General features: G+C 40.8%; 1 protein-coding gene across 1 annotated transcript in view; it reads right to left on the minus strand.

Moving 5' to 3' along the window:
- The window catches only part of ASCC3 (activating signal cointegrator 1 complex subunit 3), a 249,565-nt gene extending 238,897 nt beyond the window's left edge, over nucleotides 1-10,668 (minus strand). The window contains exon 1 of the mRNA XM_066315184.1: nucleotides 10,644-10,668. The gene's annotated coding sequence lies outside the window, so the exon portion shown is untranslated. The remainder of the gene's footprint in view (nucleotides 1-10,643) is intronic.
- Between the last annotated feature and the right edge of the window lie 918 nt (nucleotides 10,669-11,586).

An 11,586-nucleotide genomic window follows, 5' to 3' on the forward strand; every position in this document is an offset into this window, starting at 1 on the left:
CAGCTACCCAGTAGGGCTAAGAGAAGGTGAATGCTCAGATCTGATACATCAATGCTCAAGTTGAACAAAAATCTTTCTCTCCTTACAAAGGATGAAAAAACATAGCATTGACACAGCTAAAAATCACAGGTAAAATCCAAAGTCATGTGATCCTAAAGTGCCAACTTCTGTAGTCTACAATATTTTTCCTTTTATTTGTCCTTTAAGACTCCACAGCAGTAATTCTGTTTTAAGTATTTAAGGAATATTAAGCCATCTTCCCAGATTTTGCCTATATTACTTATAATTCTTCCAACTACTAACAAGTTTCTTGCTGCCCATGTAAACTTGCAGTTTATAAAACCTCAAGAAGTTATTACTAGTAACTAACTTAATCAAAGAACATTATAAAGAAAAAGAGCCTTTAGACATTGGCAGTGAATAGCAGGTTGCTATCGACCACAAAGTATTTCAAATGACATCTTCTCTTTCACTTGAGAAAGTGAAAACATGTCAAATGAAAAAGAAACTAAAAGGGCAAAAGATACCCCACCCACAAGGCTATACAAAAGCTAAAGGGACAGTGAAGGAACTTTTTTTTACATTCTAAATATATATTAATAAAACAGTGAGACCATAAGGACACACTAACACATTTTAAAATTTTATCATCACATACAATATTTTACTTCACACTACTATGTAAGAAGACTAAAAATAAATCCCCAAACATTAAATTTTACTGATACGAACACATTTTTGAATGGCTACAATTAACTTCAGCAGCTTCATTAACACAAAGGTAAAGTTGATATTTTATTTACAAATGAGACTCAACATTTAAAAAGACCCAAACAACACATTCTTCTCAGTGTATATATCTTCTGCATCACACACATCAAAGGAAAAATATTCCAAAGAAAATACTTTAAAGAAAAAAAAATTAAACCGTTAGATAAAAAAGCTATTTTGGATGTCTGAGAATATTTTTATTAGATACAATAATATCTCTTCTCCAAGCATGTTTCATGCAAAGAGTAGAGATACACACCTAACATCAAAGTTGTTATCCAGGGATAACAGTGGTTTAATAATGTCTGGGACAATAATCAGAAATAGCAGGCAAACTAAAAGCATGACACTAAACCAACTGTATTTTCCAACTTCAGATTTTGCACCTTTACAAACAGTGCTGCCTGATGTAGTAACAACTGTACGCTTCCAGACATCTCACTTTCTACAAAAGGCCCAGACATCACCCTAGAATTCTCTCAAGTTGTCTGGGTCAAATATTGCTGATCTCCAGTCAAGACTGGGTCAATCTTTAAAGGGGTGACAGCAAGATTAAGGAATATGTACTCAGGAAGAAACAGTGGCTTCCTGACACACAATATTCACCTCAGCGAATACCAAAATTCAAACAAGTGCCTCAGCATAACAAGGAGGCATAACAGTGCCTTTGTGTGCCACGGTTCACATAAGAGACAATTTCAGCATCTTAACTACAGAAGTCACTAAACAGCAAAAAGACCTAGAAAATCAAATAATGGAATTACAAGTCATTTGTTCAATACAGTATTAACCCTATCCACATTTTTTCACAATCTTAACCATGCACATGGGATTAAACACCAGCTGCCTAACACTGTGCCTGCTTGCCATCAGCTGGAGAAGCATTTCCTGTGATTATGCCTGATACTGTTCTGGGATTATGCCAAACATGTGGCTTGGCTCAATAATATGCTCATTTTAGATGTATTTTGAGATAGTTACTAAGGATTGCTGCTGTTATAAAGAAAAAAAAAAAAAAAACAACCCTTTCTTCTTTCTTGTTTGACCAAAAAATGTCTGCAGTTTTACACCTCATCGCCTTAAGTTCCCTGCAGTGAGAGTCAAACTTTATTCCAAGCAACAGAAACTTTGAGACTTGCCTTACATGTGGAGATGTACTAATAGGCAAATTTCCAACTTCAACATATGTAACGTGTTCATTTACACACTAGGCATAAGCCACATTTACAAGATGGAGATGGTGGAGGTGTCATTTATTTAGTATTGCCTTAAGTTTAATAGGGAATTCTCCAATGCCTCTCTTACACACCATGCCATCAACAGAGGTTGAAAACAACCTCAGGGGTTTGAACTTAACTCTGTTCCAGAAAGGCTTGTCACAAAAGGAAAGTGAATAGGGATGTACGTGTTCAAAGGAAGGAAAGGGAGGTAAAAAAAAATAGGTAAGTGCGAGAAAGAAAAAATTTTGAGCTAATGACAGCTAAGTAACACACACATTGCATCTCACTGAGGATGGCTGAGAGGATGTGGGATGCACTTCAGCAAACATAAGTGCTATAATAATACAGGTATAATACACAACTGCATAACTGCTGGGCTAAGAGCATGCTGGAGAACTTGTTAAGATGGAAGTAGAAAAAAGTCTCTGTAACGTGCTCCTGTAGTGAACAGCAAGCACAGACAAGGCTAAAGCCCCCAGTGTGACTTACTGGCCATTACAAGGTGCAATTCTGTGAGGTTTTTAAAGCCTCACAGGGATGTGTTCAAGCACTCAAATCACTTACCATATTTATAAGACAACTAAACAAATGCCCCAAATACTGTATTATCCCTCAGTTCTAAATAACTGGATGCTTATTAGCCACTCAACACCATAATTATCCTTCATAATTAATGCTGATTTCCTTCAAAATAGGGTTTTAATAAGCCTCAAGGTGGGAACTGAACAATTTTGTATCTGGAGCATTCTCCCAAATGTTTTTGAAGAAAACACTAAGCATCCCTTTTGAGAAAAACATAATCTATTTCAGCATTTACAAAGGATCTCAAATGCAATAAAATAAAAGACTAAAAGACTAAGCCAGGTACACTAATCCTTAAGATCCTGCCTGTACATTACTACTCAAATCAAAACAGAGAGGTGGCACGAGTAGGATTGCTGTCTTACTTCTTATTAACCAGTAAGTCATTCAGTTTCTTTACAGCAAAGTCATTAGAAATGTTCATACTACCTGCAAAGACAGGATGTTAATTCTAAAGTAACCATCTTGCAAACGATGAAATTCCTTCTCAAGATAATTTAGTAATTAATTACGGCTAATAAAATCTTTGCATCTTGCAGACAACATAGAGTAGCTGTGTAAGCAAAGTGCAACTTATGCCAAGATTTACATGAAAGCACTGAAGCAGGATTTCTAATTTAGAAAATTTTTTTTGTTATTGTTAAACAATTTTATCACTAAAACTGATGATAATAATAATGGTAATACTGGCAGTCTGAAACAGACAATGTGCAAGTACCTAAACTAGAGAATTATTTTTCGGAACAGAAATACGCTGAGTTTTAGACCAGTTAAGAAAGAAGCTGTAGATTCTACAGCTCTTCTAGTAATAGACAAGAAAATTAATTTGATTGTCATGTACTAAAAGTATGGAAATAGCCTTCAAAAGAAACACAGTTTCTGGCCAACTCTGGCTATCACTAAATGAAAAGTTTCCCAAACTATCAGCTATAAATAAAGTCATCCTATTTCCAGCAGCTTTTGAGTCAGACTTTTTACCAATGGAGGCAGTAAATAATACAGAAATATGTAGAAAATGACTCATTACATAAAATAAGAGCTAAACAAATGTATCTATTTATCCACACAAATGCATCAATTTAATCAAAATAATACAAGTGTATTGTGCAATTTTAAGTGTTTGCTGTGTTTTGCAATATTTGAATTTATTGCGTTCATTTAATTTTTTATAATGTTTGTAGCATTTTCTAAAATATGTCCTTTTTGCTTTTTCTATCATTCAGTATGTTATTTGATACCTGTCATAGTTTTTTGAGGTGGGAAGGAGTAAGAATGTCATGACAGAGTTTGCAGATACTCTCTAGTTAGTATCTTTCCAACAATACACAGCAATAATTCTTCTAAAAAATGTTTAAATTCTGAATACACTATACTACCCCTTAGTCTTTCTAACACTCCTCCTAAAAAGTCCCTGTCAGAATATATAAAAACTTTTCCAAAGGTATGTCCGTATAAACAAACCACTCACGGTCGAGCAGTCCTTTTGTTCTTATTGGATCCTTGTCACAGAACACTTAAAGTTCAGTCCAGCTCAATTGTTAAAAAGTTACAAGTTTGTATTTCCAATCAGAAAAGCAGACAGAGGCACATCCATAAGACAGCTCACTGACCTAATGTGGTCAAATATTGAAGTGTAGTGAAGATCCATAGAGTCCCAAAAATCCACCTATGAAAACAAGCTTTTCAGTCCAAATCACGCCAGACTTTTGGGGATGCCCTCCCCTTCAGAACTTCCTCCTGCTGCCTGGAGGCAATACTACCTCCTTCCCCACATAGAGAATTGTAAAGAAACCCAAGGTTATAACAGACGCACGATAAGCTGCCCCAAGCCAGACCACTGCCCACTTGATTTAGCTTAAATATGACAATGTTGGTAGGATATAGGGGTAAAAAGTCAAAATTTCAGCCCAAAAATTCAAGCAAAAATTTAATTCAAGGTCTGCCTTGCATTATAAGTATACTCCTACTGCCTGAAAACATGCCTGCTTCAAGGCAGAAACTCTTCTACAAAGAAAAGAAATAAGTTAATTAAAAATATATTTAAGCAACACTATTGGATAAATACCTAGTCACATAATATAATATTATTAAAGGCAGGATCCTTTGTCTTCTCTTCAGAGCTCACATTCCACACAGGCACTTCAAACAGCACATCAGCTGTTTGATGACTAGCAAGTAACAGCTTTCTAATTGATAATTTATCATTACTGCAGTTTAGAATTAGAACTTACAAAAAAAAAAGGTAGCGCTGCAATGTTACAAGTGCAAATTAGAATCAAAATTACCAAATACTGCAAATCCTTCCCAGGCTATCTGTCTATAATGCTAGCCATATATGCAAGAGGATATTTTGAGAAAGACACCTGTACAGTTTCCTACAGGAAGAAATCCCAAACTGTCTTTTCAAAGCTTGCAAAATTGTCTGCTTACTACATAAGAAAATGAGAGGAACATAAATTGAGGCATAATATTATTCTTGGTGGATATAATAAAAAGGAAAATAGCCCCATTATGTCTCTAGTGATTTGAGAAGGTTAAAACAGGATTTTTCCAGCTGAACATTTTTTAAACGGCTGCATTTCTCCAGTCATATTCATATTCTGCTAGAATGTATGTAAAATTTCTTAAAACATATTTTAGAAAATTGTTCTGTAAGCTAATACATACATACATATTACACAAGAATCTCAAGTTGAATAGTTAAAAGCCGTTGAACAATTATTATTAGTATTTAGCATGGGACATAGGCTGCCTGTTCAGATTTAGAGAATCAACTTTCAAAGACGCCCCAGAAACAAAAATGGTACCCTAAGAAGAAAATTATATATATTTTATTTATATTCCTGTTTTGGAAGCTACATCGATGTGTACCATATGATGTCATGCTCAGCAGTAACATCTCTGGGAAAGGAGAAGCAAGGGGTGTGGGGAACAAAGACACATCCACTCATGGGATTTGACTTTCCAAGCACCTGTTAAAATGTCTGCTATTTTCACCCCCATCCACAGCCAAAGGGAGCGAGTGAGAGGTGGAGGGGTTGGCATTTGCCTACTGGCTGGGGTCAACTCACCACAAACAATACATTTCTTACACGAAATTGAAGAGAGGGCTTTCAGAGATCGTCTTAACTCTTCCCTAATCTTTCAAAGAGGGGACAAATTAGAATAATGGAATCAATAAAATTGGAAATACCTCCAGGATCATCAAGTCCAACCTTTGACCAAATACCACCATGCTCACTAAACCGTATCATGAAGTGCCAGGGCTACTTGGTTTTTGAACACTTGCTAAGACTAATGTCTTGGTATTTCTTGAACAAATTAATCAGAATCCAATTTCCAAACAGAAATTCGCTAAGTGACACAATTCAGCAGTCCTCACCAGTTTCAAAGAAAGGAGCGGTTGTTTAAATGGCTGTCTGGTTTACAAAATATTTGAATGCAGGCAAGTAAGTCACAACTGTACAAACACTTATTCTCACAATTTCTCAGAAGCCAGTTTACAACTGGAAAACTGAAATTTCCTTCACAATTCACTTGATAAATGCTTCAATCACCAACCTATCATTCCACAAATGATTCATCTATTCTTGCTGTAAGACCTATTTATGTTTAAGTTCAGGCCTCCAATATCAACTCAGTCTATTTTTTAGACCAAACATCCGAAGTGCCTTTGGGTAAACAAGAGTACCAGATGACTCAGAGTAAACAGGTCATAGAAGAAATGACATTTACCGTCTAAAGAAGTATATAATTTATACCCATAAGTTCTGCATACAATAAAAGGGGAGATCCCTGAAATATCAACTAGGTAAAACATTCTGAACCTTCCTTTTAAAGTTATTTTTGTCTAGAACTGACTAGATTTAATGAGAAAGGAAAAGAACAAGAGTTTTATTTCACATCTCAGAGCTGCGCTGGGCAACAGGTTGGCCACCAAACTCTAGTCGACATGTTTATGTACTGAATAGAGACAGAAAACACCAACTGCCCTTTTTGCAATACTCAAACAATCCACATTGCTACTGAAGCCTAACTCTTTCTTGGCTTCACTCCAGTCAAATGGATTTTCACTGAACCATACACAGCTGTGTACATCTTCAAGATGAGTATCTATATGTAGAATACACTCAAGAAACACCCAGCATAAGGATCTTTCACGCCACTGGTTAATTCAGTGAGCACCATTACCACAGAACCACAGGGTGCTGCTACTGCTTCTTTCAATAACATTTTTAGGTGTCTGTGCAGTGTTGGGGTGGCTTGACCCTGGCCACAGTGTGACAGGGGAGAAAACATGAAGGAAAAAAAAAAAACATACAGGGTTAAGATACAGACAGTTTAACAGAGGAAGAAAAGGAAAAAATACCCCACAAGTGAAGGAAATAAATGCTCACCACATTTCACAGGGCGACCAATGCTACAAGCTCCAGTTTACTAATCTCTAAAAACCAGACATCTTGAAAGCAAACAACCCACCCCTTCTTCTTCCTCTACCTCTGTTTTGATTTCCGAGCAGTACACAGTACAGCACATCCCACTGGGCAGTTTGGGTCCACTGTCCATGCTGTATCCCTACACAGCCTCTTGCCCAGCCCCTTGCCTACTTGCTGGACAGGGAGGGTGGAATAAAACTTTGATGTGCAGGCCAGAAACAGCCAAAACACTGCTGTGCTATCAACATTGTTTTAGCCACAAATCTCAAGCACTTCGAATGTGATGAAAGTTAACTCCTAAACCCGGTACAGGAATGTGCTCACATTGGCATTGTGCAAACAGAGGCAATCAAATTCCTTAGAGAGAGAGATAAAAAGATAGAGAGCATAAAGAATGCCCTGACTGTGCATCCTCTTATGGGTTGTGCTTGCAATAAACACAAAATTGCTCCATTCTGTGATGTGATGAGGTATTTAAAAAGCAAGAAGGGCTAAATACACAATGACTGACTATTGCTCATAATGTAAGAATAAGTAGGTACATGACAAAACTTAATAGTTTAAGGTGAGAATAATACCAAGTAGAATGCTGTTCCTATGAAGAACATAATTGAATTTGGGAATTCATTGCCACAAGATGCCAAAAAGACTAAAAGTTCAAGTATGCCTACATGAATTAATGGACATCAAATACCTTGACAGCCTCTGAACTCAACAGCTTAGAAACAGATAATCAGTTATTTGAATCACGGATTACTAAAAGATAATATGAAAGTGAAGGTACAATTGGATTTGTCTTCCCTTTTTTTTCAGTATATCACCTAAGCACATCCTACTGGCTGCTACAGGAGAGAGACACTAGACAAACATTTTATTTGAAAACAGCTACAGGGTGAAATGGCAACAGAGATTCTGATGATCACAGTTTGGGATTTAGGAGTCTAATGTCTCTCAAGCTGTTTCTGGGTCCTACCCTTGTTTCCTTCTTTTTTTAGTTCAGACATCAGCTGTTATATTCCTAACAAACATCCTGCTACACATTATAGGTCATTTGCTAAATTGTTTTTGATTAGGTAAACTTATCTGAGCCAGAGAGTAGATTTTGGTCTCAGTTCTCTTTTCAAACATTAAAGTGTAATTCAGTTTAAGAAAATGTGTAGGCTAGAAAGCGCTCAACACCAGCTTCAACAATTGTTACTACAAACAATTTACCAGGAAAATAGTAAGCTGTTATTTGAAGTAATGAGGACTTCAATTTTCTATGGAGAAATTTTGTAGGAGGGAGAAAAGAAACCTGTTCAGCACACAAAACGTCCATATCAGCTAGAATTAATCCCACCTATAACCATTTCCAAATAAAATTGACTTTATAACTACCCAGCGAAAGACAACATGTGTCTTTCCTTCCCCCAACCACCTCCACACCCCACTAGCAGCTCCTCTAAGTATGTAACAGAAGAGGAATGAAACATGCAATACTAACAGCGACCAGCCTGAGCTCAGTTCAGTATTCATAAAGGATATCTTTTTCAGAGAAAGCACTGTAGGTCAACAGGACCTGCAGAAATATACACCAGCCTTTTATGAAGGATAAGTTTTCTATTAACTCTGTAAAAAAATATTTTTCAAATGTAAATGTTCTTCCTGAAAACAGAACTAATGCTATGCAATAGAAAACTGAAAATTATACTGACAAGCTAAAGACTACAACTATTTTAGAGGCCAAATTACAATCATTTTGATCACAATCACAGAATGGGTAAGGCTGAAAGGGACCACAGTGGATCATCTGGTTCAACCTCTCTGCTCAAGCAGGCCCATCCTAGAGCACAAGGCACAGTGCAGTCTTGAGTATCTCCAGTGAAGGAGACTCCACAGCCTATCAGGGCAACTTGTTCCAGGGCTCAGTGAAGAATTCTTCCTCATGTATAGGCAGAACTTCCTGTGCATGAATGTCTCTCCATTGCCTCTTGTCCTAGTGCTTGGCACCACCAAAAAGAGCCTTGATCCATTCTCTTGACACCCTCTCTTCAGATAGTTATACACATTAATGAGGTTTCCTCTCACTTGTCTCTTCTTGAGGTTGAACAGGCCCAACTTCCCCAGCCACTCTTCGTAAGAGAGATGTTTCAATCCTTTAATCATCTTCAGACTGCTCCAGGAGCTTGAGGTTTAGCTTCAAAGCAAGTTCTGTAAACACAGAACTGTCAGAATAAAACATTGTCATTTGACAATTTCTTGCCTTCTCTCTCATTCAGTGGAAGTCGTGACCTAACCTCTTCCAAAGGCTATGCCAGCTTTTAGAGAAAAGTGAGTTCTAACATGTAAACTAGTTTGTTTATACAATGCATACAGGCCCTAGCTGGGTGTTGGTTTGTATTCTGATATAAATAGGACAAGAATTCCTCCAAATATCTACACAAGTAACTGCAAGATGATGCAAGTTTACTCTCCTCTGGCCGAAGCAAGTCAGATCCAAAGGAAATAATTTTACTGCAGCATCTGCTGAAAAGCAGCACATGTTTAATCAGACTCACCACCTAACTGTTATCATCAATGCTATCTTTAGATGAAGGACAATCTGCATCTGGTTTGGTTTTCTTCGCCCTAAAAATTTAGCTCTGCAACCTACCATGTGGACATGCATAACCCTTGCTGCACTGTCTCTGACACTTCCAGTATTTTTTCTAGTCATTGCCTAGACTCAAGTCAAGTCTATCCTCTGGAAAATAACTAAGCCTGACTACTAGATTTCTTCCCTGCAGGAATTAGGTTACTGATTTCACTGTAACAGTACTACTTTACAGTCAACTGTTTAAGAAGTCATAAGACTTAAAGAGTCTACACCAATGTTAGTATTTCAAGAACAAAAACAAAACCTACATTCAGAACTCACAGGTTTTAAGCAAAGGTATTATTTGAATTCCAATATGATACACACTCCTGAAGCACCTGAAGTGCAAGCCTTAGAACGTTCCAAGACTGTCACGTGTTTTACAGGCAAAGCTGTCACTTTACCACTACCAACCAAAACGTAGTACCCGAGAGAGAAAAACACATGCTTTTTTCGTTCTTCATTTCTCGTTCTCTACATTTATTAATACCAGTAAGCAATACCGAAAGTACACTCGACAGCGGTGCGTTTCCCACTTGACCACTCCCGCCAGCGCCGCTCGCACAGGCGAAGCCCCGAAGGCGCACAAGAGGAGCACACGCCACCGGGGCCTTCAGCAGCGGCCTTGCCTCACCGCCGCGCTGCGCGCCGGGGCTGGGGCACGGCCAGCAGCACTCCGCCAGCCCCGGCCGCGCTGCCAGCCCCGGGCACGCTGCCTGCCCTGCCCGCCGGAGGCGACGCGTGGCACCGGCCAGCGGCCAGGCTGCCCCCGCACGCCGCGTCCCGCCGTCAGCGCAGCGACGCCCCTGCCCCCGGGAGCTGCGGGCAGAGACCCGCAGAGCGGCGGCGGGACGCCCTCCCGCGCTTGGGCAGGCCGGTCCCGGCGGCCCCAGTCCCCACCGCGGTGCCGCACCGCGGCTCCGCACGGGCAGCGGCGCAGAGCGGCGCCCGCCGCGGGGCCTCCCCGGCGGCCCCCACGCCGCGCCCGCCCGACCCCCGCCCGCCGCGCCCGCCGCGCACCTGCCTTACGGCCCGCCGGTTCCGCTGCCGCCAAGAGCCGGCGCGGCGCGACACTGCCGTGCGGCGAGCGGGCGGGGCCGTGTCCGGCGCGGCCCGCGGGGCTCCGGTGCGCGCGGCGGGGCTGTGCCGGGGCTGTGCCGGTGCCGCCGGCCCGCGCTGGGCCTCGCTGGCCCCCGGCCGGGTCTCCGCGCTCCGCCGAGCCGGCGCCGCGCTCAGGCCTACCTCAGCTACAGGCCGCGCCTCCGCCGAGTTCTCTGTGCACACGAAACGCGTCTCGCCGGGATGTCGCGGCTGCTAAACCCCGTCTCCCGCCCCAGTTATGTCCGGCGTGGAATATGCCGTGAGGGCAGCTCCCAGCAGGATTTCACAGAATCAGTTACGTTGATAAAGACGTAATCTTCACCGAGTTCAACCTATGACTGGGCGTACCACTTTGTAACCTAAACCATGCCTGAAGTGACATGTCCAGTCTTGCACACCTCCATGGCCGGTGACACTTCACTTCCCTGAGCAGCCCATTCCAGTGTCTAATCACCGTTTCTGCCTAGGAATTTTTTCCTAATGCCCGAACTAAACCTCCCTTGGCACAGCTTAAGACTGTGTCCTCTTGTCCTGTCGGTAGTTGCCTGGCAGAAAATGCTGATCCCCACCTAGCTACACTCTCCTTTCTGGCAGCAATAAAGAGCAGTAAGATTTCTCCCGAGACTCCTTTTCTCCAGGCTAAACAGCCCCAGCTCCCTCGGGTGCTCCTCATAAGACTTTGTGCTCCTGTTATCACTGTCTCGGGCTTTCCTGGATATGGGTGTCCGTGGCCTTCAGCCCTCAGAGCTCTTTAGCAGCTCCTCCGTCCCTGCACATTTAATTCTCGCCAAACCATGTGTGAGCCTCGGTGTGAGCCTCTAGAGCTTTTCTACACTTATTCAGTTTTATGATTTTTGAAGCA

Source organism: Sylvia atricapilla, chromosome 3, assembly GCF_009819655.1.
Source record: "Sylvia atricapilla isolate bSylAtr1 chromosome 3, bSylAtr1.pri, whole genome shotgun sequence".
In the NCBI taxonomy this organism is placed as follows: Eukaryota; Metazoa; Chordata; class Aves; order Passeriformes; family Sylviidae; genus Sylvia; species Sylvia atricapilla.